Genomic DNA, 9,425 nt, shown 5'->3' with positions numbered 1-9,425 from the left:
TTCCTTTCTTCTCTTTTTCTTTTTAAAAAATTGTGTTTATTGATTTGAGAGAGAGATTTGTTGTCCCACTTACTCAGGAGTTCGTTGGTCCGTTGGTTGACTCCTGCACGGGCCCTGACCGGGATCGGACTGGCAACCTCAGGGCATCTGGACGGCGTTCCAACCAGCCGGGCTCCCGGGCCAGGGCCCGGGATTCCTTCTGGGTGATGAAACCGTTCTGGAACTAGGTCGCGGTGACGCCTGTGCAGCCGTGTGGGTGTGCTAAATGTCACTGACAGTGGCATGGATGTTGCGTGCACTGTACCACCACTTTTAAAAACCAACTTTCCTTGAAAGCAAAACTTCTTTTCCAGAGATTATCATTATTATTTAAGAGAGAGAGTGGAAGGGAAGGAGAAAACGAGAGAGACATCAATGTGAGAGAGAAACGTCCATCGGCTGCTTCTTGTACACACCGCAACCGGGGACCTGGCTGGCAACCCAGGTGTGTGTCCTGACCTGGAATCGAACCAACAACCCTTTGTTTTGTGGGGCGATGCCCTACCCACCGAGCCACACTGGTCGGGGCTCTGTTTCAGAGACCTTTGAGTATTGTCTCGAATGCATATTTGCTGAAAAATCCCCCAAAGAAAAGTAATCAATGAAGATGTTGGTTCCCTGGGTGTACGTGTGCATTTGCCCCAACTCCATGTGAATTGTACCTTTAAGACAAACTAGCCGACCAAGAGTGACAGCAAACACAGCCACACTGCATATAAAAGCGATCTGCGGAAATGCGACATCGACATCGTGCCAGCCAGAGGGCAGGTGGAGCAACACGGCTCTGAGGCCTCTGAGAATCCAAGAACTGCCCCCCCGCCCCCCGCCCCCGCCGTCACTGTGCGGAGCCCCAGGAATCATGCCATTTAAATTGCCACTGAAGTCTAGCAGGGTCCACATGTGGAACTGCAAGCAGGGAGTGTGTTCAGCAGCCCCAGCGGCACAAGGGGTCCCTGTGACTAATGTCACAGCAGCGGGGGACTAGCTTCCTGCCCATGGGCAGTCTGAGCATAGTGTCACTAAAGGCCTTTGGCAGTACAGCAGACGATATGGACAAACGCTTACGGTGGTGATGGGCTCGGCTGCCACCCCACACACCCACACGCTGTGCAGTCACGCCATCGCATCTGACGAATGCCTCCGGAGAGACTTTCCTCGTGTCTGAATTAGTTGCATCCAGTCAAACTATTCTCGAACGGATACACATGTCAAACAACATCCCCCAAACGTTTACTGAACATAAGGCGCACAGCATCACAATATTAGCACTCGGTCTGCATGCCTACTTTCTAAAAAACTATTTATTTATTTTTAGAGAGGGGCAGGGAGAAAGGAAGAGAAACATCAGTGTGTACTTGCCTCTTGCCCGCCCCCTACTGGGGACCTGGCCCACAACCCAGGCATGTGCCCTGACTGGGGACTGAACTGGCAACCTTTTGGTTTGCAGGTCAGTGCTCAATCCATGAGCCACACCAGCCAGGGCTGTGTGCCTTTCACATTAACTAGACTCCTCGGTTATTTTCATCCTTCAAAAGCACGGTGCAAGCTCACGGTTCCCAAGGAGCCCAGTCAGGGTCAGTGAGTGTCTCCTCCCGCTCACTCTTTCATTCCAGATAGAAACGGTGTTATGTGAACAACCCTTTAAAACAGCCGACATCAAACAGTAAAAGGGACAAAAGCGAAATGACAAACTCCAGAAAAACCAAAGAGCTGATACAAAACAAAACAAAGCAACATAAAAAAAACTGCTTGGGCTCCGCAGAGAACATGTGTATTGTCAGACTAGAAGTCCTGTTTAGTCATTCAAACTCTCGCCGTCCAGGGTCAGACAGCAGACAGAGGTAACGTTTATCATCGGGCAGAAGGGAAACGCTCTTCGCTGTGCCCACGTCCACGCAGAAGTTCCAAGGCCAGGAGCTGAAAGGCGCGGCGGTGGGGGGCGGGGGGCGGGGGCAGAGTTCACGGTGAAGGGCTGATTTTACTTCCCACGGAGGAAGCCGAAGGCCACCGCGTCATTGACGACAGGAGGAGAAAAGGTGTCTGTACTCGACTTTCGGAAGTGCCTGCCTGGGGCGAACCCACCAACCCCGCCCATGCTGCCCCCTGCCCTGTGTCCTCCGGACGGAGCCCTCGTTCTGTTCAGGGAGTTGGGGTGCCGGGGGCCGGCACGGCGGACCGTTCATAAGGGAAGGGCGCCCACACTGGTTGCAACGGGAACTCCCTGGATGAGACTGCAATTCTCTCTCGGGTTTATCCCAGCCGGCCGGGCAAAGTTCTTCACTGGGGACACCAGTGACCTCTTGGACTGGCTAGTTCTCTGGAGTGGGGGCCCTCGTCCTGTGCCCCGTCGGGTGTGCGGCCGCAGCCCGGCCTCTCCCCCAGATGTCAGAAACACCCTTCCCCATCCCTGACAATAAAAAGCACTTGGAAGGATCCGCAAACATTTCTTGGCAGAGTCGAAAGTGATCTCTGCTTCAGAGCCGGAGCAGGACTTGGCCAAGGAGCCACGGCGTCTAATTATTGTTCTCTCTAGCATCCTTGATGTTTAGAAAATGTGTTTCATTGCTTGGGTAAAAACACTTAAAGGACATTTAAAGGAAGAAAAGGTGGCATAGAACATTCTTTCTCGTAGCCTCGACCAGCCGGTGCCTCCGCAGAGGAAGGAACTCTCGACCTTCTTTGCGGGCAGTTTGCCAGTTTAAACCCCCTTTTCTCCTGCTGCGCCCTGCCAACGTGCTGTTAGACACGGAAAACGAGCTTTTTGAAGCCGGAATGTGTCGGAAGAAATTAAAAAGCACGTCCCCAATTAAAATCTCACCTTCGTCGTTCCTCAGGCCGCGGCAAGCACAGTGTGACGGAGAGAGAGTGAGGCAGGTTCTAACGCACAAGTCAGTTCCCAGTGCCTTCGCAGGCTCTTCGGGGAGAACCGGGAGGGGGCGGCGTGTTGCTCAGCAGCGGTTTGTCCCACCTGCTCAGATCCCAGCCCCGCTGGCGACCCAGAGCACGTGACCCTCAAGGACCGGACTCTGCAGGCGACTAAGCAGAAGTCTGCGTTCCCAACGGACAACCGGCTGTCCTGGAAGATGCGCTGTCTCTCTGCAGATGCCCACGAAAGACCTCTGCGGGCTGATCCTTCATGCACCCGTAATCCGACGTCTCACGAGATGCAGTTCCGATGTAAAGGACAAAAGAAACGTTATTTTGCATGAGCTGCTGCTTGCTTAGAGAAAGGAGCAATGCTTTGGCTTCTGATGCTGCCAAAGACCCCTGCCGAGGCCAGCACGGCCAGACCTTCAGGCCCAGCTAGGTCTCCTCTCCTTCTGCTGCTTTTTATAGCACAAAGTCACGGTTTTGCCCCACTTTCTTAAAGCATCCTCAGCCTCCTGTGCCTCCCCTTCACCCCAGCAGCCTCCACACCCACCCAAGGGAGCTTCTGACATGCTCAGGTGTGAGGGAGGCTGGGCAGGATTGGGTGCGGGTCCAAAGCCATGATGCCTGGCTTCCCACCTGGATCCCAGAGGCTGACCCCTCCCTCCTGTGGCCTGTCTGGTGGACCTTCCTGGAGTGTGAGTTCCCACCTTGCTGTTATTTTTGTCAAGCCCCCAGCAGCGGACCCTGGTGGGAGAACTTGGGTGTGTTCTCGGCATTAATCCATACGGGGCTCCCCAGGAGCATGGCCGTTCCGGGCTGCGGAAGCCCTGCCCGAGCCACGGGAACCACGATCAATGGTGGAGTTGCAGAGGCCGAGGTGGCGGGTCGGGAGGGACCAGGACCTGCTAGACACGGCATCCTGACCGGGGTGGACAGGAGGGGCACCAACAGCACCCGGCTCAGCCCTGCCAGCGTCCTAACATTTGTGAGGAAGAGTCTCTCTCCCTGGTAGTTCCAACGGGGCTCAGAATGGGATCCCACAGGCCTGGGGCTGGTCCCGTGGCCAGGTGGGAGGATTCTGACGGGCCCTGCCCCAGCCCCCCGCCCACCTGGCTGTGGTGGCCCTGGGAGGCAGGGTTGGTGTTCCCCAAGTGAGAGAGATGACCAGACGGCAGATGGGGATGGTGGCTTGCTCCACAGAGGCGGGAGAGAAGAGGACAACACTGAGAACATTAACGTCACTCCTAAGCCCTACACCGGATGTCCTGAGTACCGATCTGTGTACCATTGTGTAATTTGCTCTTTTTTACCTCGTTCCTGAGCTGTCGGTGTAGCAGGGCTCTAGGCTCAGCAGGGCAGCCTGGGGACAAAGTATCGGGTCTAAAAGGAAGCACATCTGAAAAGCTCTTGAGGTTCATGACCCGGCCACCCCAGGAAGATCTCCCCTTTGCACCTCACTCTCGGGCCTGAGCCCTGCACCTCACTCTCCGCCCCTGCGTCTCGCAGCACAGCCAGAAAATGGCCTGCTTCGGGCGGAAGGTGTCCCTCTCCGGGGAGGCCTGGAGCCCCTGCCTCTCACACCCTCTCTCCCTGGGGCCTCTCTCCTGCTCCCCTCTGGGGTTGGCTGTGCCTGGTTTAAGGAGGCACCTCTCCAGGGCCATTTACGCTCCAGTTGCTGGGTCTGGGGAGACCAGAGGATAGGGTTTCGGGCCGTGGACTCGCCCTGGAGGAAACCCTATCTGGTGAGGTCAGGCAGACCTGACTTTCACTCCCAGCTATCGCCACTTATGCATGAGGCTTTGAACCAAGTGCTTGCTTTCACCAAGCCTCCAGTGATGTTGAGGGTTCGTTTACGAGTGGACCTGGATTTCAGATACCCACCTGGGGGTGTGGTTTAAACCAGGCACCCAGGAAACATATTACCATGAATAAACACTCTTTACTGGCAGTGGCGCACAGGGCCCAGCTCAGCTGGCTGACGGGGGCCACGTCCGCACCCCAGCCTGGATAATGAGGGTGGGACTGAGAGCCTGGGTGGGGTTTCCGAGTGAGGGCTTGATGTGTGTGCATGTGTGTGTGTGTGTTTGGGGGGGTGGAGCATGAGCCTGTGTGCGCCCCTTTGCACCCCCAAATCCACGAGCCCATGCCAGCAGAAAGCCTTCCAGCTTCCTTCCACCACGGGTTCTGGAAACCTGAGTGGCAGGCGGGGGCCCTGGTCTGCAGGGAGCAGCGGTGAAGCTGCCGGTGGGGCTGATCGCTCCCTCTCCCTCCTCGGGCTGCTTGAAGGCAAGGGGGGCTGGCTGGGCCTGGGGCGTCCTGAGCAACCCTATCTCCGTGGAAAAGGGACCGGCAGGCTCAGCCCTCCTGCGGGGTGCTGGCTGGGGGCCAGTCCTCAGGGTCAGCATCCCCCAGCTCAATTGGATGCAGCTGCTGCCCAGGACTCTGATAGCGACGCAGGCATTCCGGGGGCAGCCGGCCCTCCCTACTGCAGGCAGCCCCAGGCCCGCCACCGGACGGGGGTTCGGGAGGAGCCCCAGGCCCAGGGGATCCCAGCAGTTTGGGATCAGTTTGGGGGGAAAGCTGGGAGGGTGCTGTGAGTGTGGGAGGCGGGGCGGGGGGCGGTGCGGGGGCAGGGAGTGCTTTCAAAGACCCGGATGGGATGGAGGACGGTGGGCCTGCAGGGCTGAGCGAGCCCTCCCTGGGAAGCCGGGAAAGAGCCAATGCGGAGAGAGTGGAGGAAGAGCCAAGGAGCCCATGCGGCGTCCGTCTTACTCCAACAGTGTGGAGTAACCTTGAGGTGTTCGTCCTCTGCCTGCCATTCTCCCTCTTCAGCATGTGAGCCCCCATCGGGTGGACGGCGCTGCCCCTTTTGGCATTCTCCACCGCTGCCCCCTGCACCTGCTGGGCTCAGAGTCTTTGAACGAACACATGGAAGACAGGGCTGTATTCGCCTTCTAGGGCCGTCCTGGCATCTCAGCCTTGTGACTGGGCAGGTCCCTCGACCTTGGTGCCCCTGTTTCTCACCTGTGACCTGGGCATGAACGGTCCCTGCAGGACCACTGACCACCCCTGACCGCAGAGCCAGTCTCAGAGGCCCTGTTCTAGGGGCTGATTGTGTTGTTAATAGTGGTCCTTCCAGGGTCTGAAGGGCTGCCACCGTGCCCAGTTATTCGTGCTCACCTGGCACCCATGGCCTTGAGTGGCTCAGGAAGGAAGCCTGGGGACACCGGTCTGGCTGTGTCCTCTTTCCTTGTCGTACAGGACTGGGAACCAGCCGTGTGCCAGGAAGGCCCCTTGGAGCCGGGCTCACTCTCTCCCGCACGGGGGTGACACAGAACTCTCCGCGTGACCTCTGTTCAGGTTCTGCACTTCCCCATCTCAGCGAAACAAAAGCACTCCCTTTAAACAGTGCCTGTTTCCCACAGAAGGGGGTGGTCACTGAAATGGTCATCTCTGGGAGGGTGGGAGTTGCGATGTTTTTACGCTCTTCCTTATTCTTTTGGGTAGTTTTTGGTATTTATTAAACACAATTTAAACGTGTAAAGAAAGAAAGGAAGGCTGGAAGGGAGCAGGGAGGGAGGAAGAGAGAAAAGAAAAGAAGGAGGAAAGAAGGACCAGGAACAAAGGAAAGGAAATAAAAGGAAAAAGAAAGTCCAGAGGTAAACACCACACAGGTCATCATTCAGGGATTCTTGCTAGGTGAGCACTCAGAGGGCCCCTGGAGGCCGGAGACCCCTGTCTCCCCCAGCGCCGCGCCCACCCCTCCTCCCACCGCCAGCCCATTTGCCCCCGAAGCCTCCTGGGGGAAGGGCTGCCCCTGGCTCTGCTTTCCCCTTCATCCCCAGAGCGGTGCCCAGAGCCGGGCACACAAAGAAACGGCTCCCATTGCCCACCAGGATTTGGTGAAGCCGTGAGCGGCAAAACGCAAAATAATGGTGACGCCAAGAAGTGCACTTTTATTTTTGTCTCACGTGAGCCAAGCCCAGGGGTAGGCCCGGAGTTGGGCTGCTGAGCCCAGGGTCGCGCAGTGGGAGCCCATGACGACGGGGACCCCGAGCCTCTGCACTATGGCTCAGCGAGTCTCTCCCCTGGGCCTCCGCGGCCCAGCCCACGACGCCGGTTCTGGCCACCGCCGCCACGCACCAGCCAGCCCAGAGATCACGTGAACCGCTTCCAGGTACCGTCCCGCCTTGTACCGCTTCCAGGTACCTTCCAGGTACTCGGGACCCATTCCCGGCAGCCGCCTTCCCTGCGAAGGGCGGGGGCCTGGGTTCCCAGAAGCAGCGTCTGCCCTGGGCCTCGACTCCTCCTCGCTGTGTGGAGAAGTCACCTCGTTTGACACTCACAGCGATCCTTTGAGAGAGGCATTCTTGTCCCCATTTTATAGCCCTGGGACAATGGGCCCAAGTTCAGATCACCTGCTGGCTCCCCAGGGGACCCCAGGGCACAGAGTCTCACCCGTCTGTGCGCTGAGCCTGTGGGTCCTTCCCCCAACACAGCTGAGGCCCCACACTGGGGAGAGTGGAATCTTCTAGTTTCCAGCACAGGACTCCATCCAGGGGAGGCCAGAAGTGCAAGGCTGTCTCCCTGTGGGCCTGGCCTCCCCCCTGCCCACCCCCCCCACCGAGGGCTCTGACCACCCGGGGGGGTCCCTGCTCCTGACGACAGCCACCTCCCCTACCCCGAGTGCCCCGAGTCCCCATCACCCTGCTGTTCTCAACAGGGTCCGCCCTGCCCGCCAAGGCAGGGCCCTAGGCCCTGGGTGGGAGGGGCGGTTCCCACCTCCTGCCCAGAGGCTGTCGTGAGTCAGGGGCTGCTGGGAACTCTGGCTGGTTTCTGGGTGTCTGGTCCCGACAAGCTCTCCGACACTCGGGCCTGCCCGCTGTCTCCCTGTCTGCCGTCACCGGAGCTCAGACTCCCGCCATGCCCGCATGTCCGCCGAGGAAACTCGCCTTAGCATAACCTGCCAGGAATTTGGCCTCCAGGTGCCAGGCTGTCTTCCAGACGGTCTCCCCAAGACACCGGGCAGTGCCTCCAGCCACCACCACCTCACATGTGACCCAGGTCACACAAACCTCTCTGCTGGCTGGGGGAGGGGCTCCACTCCACTCACTTCCCATTTCCTGTTTGCCCACTCACTAAACATCTGTGGAGCACCTACTATGTGCCACATTGTGCTATGTGCAGTGATCACGGTTATGAAGGAGTGAGTCCCCGTGGCCCGGAGAGGAAGGCGCACGTCCTCTGTGGGCATCTAAGGGGTGTCTGCTGACAGCGGGACCGCCCTCCTTCAGTGCGCACATCTCCCAAAGAAGGATGTACCGGGGTCCCCTGTGTGCTGGGCTCCGTGCCCTGACGGTGTGTCAGGGCTGTGGGAGCTGATGGCGCTGGATGCAAGGGCAAACAGCATAGGGGCTGCCCTGTGTGGCTGTCCCCTTGCCCAGAGGTGGGACAAACCCTGGGGCATCCCGTGAGACAAAGCTCCCTGGGGGTCAGGCGAAGCCGCTTCAGCAGGGGCACGGCTCTGCTGCGACGTCCCTGGCCTGCCCAAGCCCTCCCTCTCCTCCTCCCGGGAGCCCCGGGGCCTCCTCCGAGTCTCGGCCTCACCTGGTTCTTGCGCTGCCAGCCCCGCGTCACCACTGCAGTGTCTTGCCCCCCTGGGGCACCTGTCGGAGCTGGGGCGACTCTGGCCCTGGGCCTACATTGGGGCAGCTCCATCTCGGGAGGCCCTGGCCTACGGGCTGGGCCGACAGCTGTGACATCAGAGGGTTGTCATGTTGGGTGAATGCAAGCCGGCTGCGGTGTCGCATCCCCCCCAGTGCTGCGTGTAGTGGGGACTCGGTAAATTCAGGCAGTACCAGCAGCCCAGGGCTGGTGTGCGGGGAGGGTAGAGGAGGGGCTCCCTGGGGGACTTCCCGGGAGAGGGAGTTTGGAGGAGACGGCTGGAGGACAACCCCCTCCGCGGTCAGGGCTCTGGTGTCCACTGCTGGCCAGGCCGGCAGCAGGTGGGAGACATGCTTCTGTCTCACACGCTGAGATGCACCCAGAGACGGGGAGGGCCCAGCCCAAGGGGTTGCCAGCAGGGCTGAGGCAGAACTGGGGCGACCTTGACCTGAGACAGGCTGGTGGGTGGCAGGGGTGGGGACTTCCTCCCTGGATCTCTGCAGTGTCCTCCCCCCTCCACCGCTTGGCACAGCGGGGTGCAACACCTAGTACCTGGACAGCCACCTGCAGTACCCTCAGGTTCCTCGGCACAGCACAGGGCGAGCACGGGAACCCCCCCATCTCTGGGGGGCGGGATGTGGCAGGCAAGGCCTGTCCTCTGGAGGGGCTGGCACGGGCAGAGGGACCAGCTGCGGGCGGCACTCTCCTTCCTGAAGCCACTTTTGGTGGCTGAAACCCTAGACTGATCCCGGAGCCAGACAGGCGGGCAGACGGGCGCATTCTTTCAGGGGAGGCCGCCTCCTCTTCACTCAAGGGGCAGCAAGGGGGGAGGGTGGGGCCTGCCCGGGCCT

The sequence above is a fragment of the Sturnira hondurensis genome, unplaced genomic scaffold (genome assembly GCF_014824575.4).
Source record: "Sturnira hondurensis isolate 20B ecotype Veracruz unplaced genomic scaffold, ASM1482457v3 Scaffold0016617, whole genome shotgun sequence".
NCBI classification, from domain to species: Eukaryota; Metazoa; Chordata; class Mammalia; order Chiroptera; family Phyllostomidae; genus Sturnira; species Sturnira hondurensis.
Note: the sequence above shows the minus strand (reverse complement) of the source record.